Genomic DNA, 2151 nt, shown 5'->3' with positions numbered 1-2151 from the left:
TATTTCTTGTAGGGCTGATTTGGTGATTGCAAATTCTTTTAGTTTTTGTTTGTTCTTGAAGCTTTTGATCTCTCCTATTTTCAGTGACAGCCTAGCTGGATATAGTATTCTTGGCTGCATATTTTTCTCATTTAGTACCCTGACTATATCCTGCCAGTCCTTTCTGTCCTGCCAGGTCTCTTGGATAGGTCTGCTGCCAATCTAATGTTTCTACCATTGTAGGTTACAGACCTCTTGTCCCAAGATGCTTTCAGGATTTTCTCTTTCTCTCTGAGATTTGTAAGTTTTACTATTAGATGTCAGGGTGTTGACCTATTTTTATTGATTTTGAGAGGGGCTCTCTGTACCTCCTAGATTTTGATGCCTGTTTCCTTCCCCAAATTAGAGAAGTTCTATGGTATAATTTGCTTCAATATACCTTCTGCCCCTTTCTCTCCTTCTTCTTCTGGGATCCCAATTATTCTAATGTTGTTTCATCTTATGGTATCACTTATCTCTTGAATTGTGCCATCGTGATCCAGTAGTTGTTTATCTCTCTTTTTCTCAGCTTCTTTATTTTCCATCATTTGGTCTTCTATATCACTGATTCTCTCTTCTGCCTCATTATCCTAGCAGTTAGAGCCTCCATTTTTTATTGCACCTCATTAATAGCCTTTTTGATTTCGACTTGGTTAGATTTTAGTTCTTTTATTTCTCCAGAAAGGGTTTCCTCTAATAGCTTCCATGTTTTTTTCAAGCCCAGCTAGTATCTTTAAAATCATCATTCTGAGCTCTAGTTCCAACATCTTAGTAATTTCCATATTGATTAGGTCCCTGGCAGTTGGTACTGCCTCTTGTCCTCTTTTTTGAGGTGAATTTTTCCGTCTTGTCATTCTTGCAGAAATTGGTCACTTTTCTGTTTATAGAATTTCACCTATTCTTTTCTTTTATCTCCAGTTGAATTCATAGGTGTTAAGAAAGGTTTGATAGCTATATAGCTGAATTCCTGGGACCAGATGAAATTTAGGTCTCCTACTCCTCCGTCATCTTGAACTCTCCTTTGAACCAACTATCTCTTAAGGGTTACTTCCTATTTACTTAGTACCCGGTACATTGATGGCTAAAATTAGACATGCTTTCTCTATTGCCAGTTTAAAAATGCTTTGTACTTCTAGCTAGCATTAGTTCAATGAATTTTACTAGGAATTAATTAAAAAACAAAATAGAAACAAGCAAACAAAAAAGGTAAACAGACTAAAACAAACAAACAGAACAAGCAGGTTATAAATTTAGGAAGATGAAATGTAATTTTAACATCACTTCTCAGGTCTTTTGTAATACAGGCATTTGAAGGTTATATATTAATCCTTAAAGTACTGTTTTAGCCACACTTGAAATATTTAATTTTTCAATCATTCAGTTTAAAGTGTCTTTTAATTTTCATTATGATTAATTTTTGGTCCACTGAGTATTTAGAACTGTATTTCTTAATTTCCAAAATTACTATTTTTTAAACTATCTTTTTGTTTCATATTTCTAGCATAGTTACATTTAGGTCAAGAATTTTATTATTATATTCTGTATTATATTTTATATAATATTACATATAATATATAATACTATATTTTATTATTATATTCTATATTATATTTTTCATCCTTTGAAGTAAGTAATTTTCATGGTGGCAACATATGTTGAGGAAATGAGATAAGCAAAAATCTTAGTAGCATTTATAATAGCACAAAATATATGAAGTACTTTGGAATAAATCTTTAAAAAGATGTGCAATAGTTTTATAAAGACATCTTTAAACTTTACCAAGTGATATTTAAATAGAATTTTTTATTTTTTTTATTTTTTAAATTTTTTAATTTTTTTTAAAGATTTTATTTATTTATTTGAGAGAGAGAGAATGAGAGAGAGCAAGCACATGAGAGGGGGGAGGGTCAGAGGGAGAAGCAGACTCCCCGCCGAGCAGGGAGCCCGATGCGGGACTCAATCCAGGGACTCCAGGATCATGACCTGAGCCGAAGGCAGTCGCTTAACCAACTGAGCCACCCAGGCGCCTTAAATAGAATTTTTTAAAAAAGAATAAAACTATTTAAATAGAGATACATAGAGAAATAGTCCATGTTTTTGTATTGGAATATTCAATATTATGATTATAATTGC

This window comes from Neomonachus schauinslandi, unplaced genomic scaffold, assembly GCF_002201575.2.
Source record: "Neomonachus schauinslandi unplaced genomic scaffold, ASM220157v2 HiC_scaffold_61, whole genome shotgun sequence".
NCBI classification, from domain to species: Eukaryota; Metazoa; Chordata; class Mammalia; order Carnivora; family Phocidae; genus Neomonachus; species Neomonachus schauinslandi.
Note: the sequence above shows the minus strand (reverse complement) of the source record.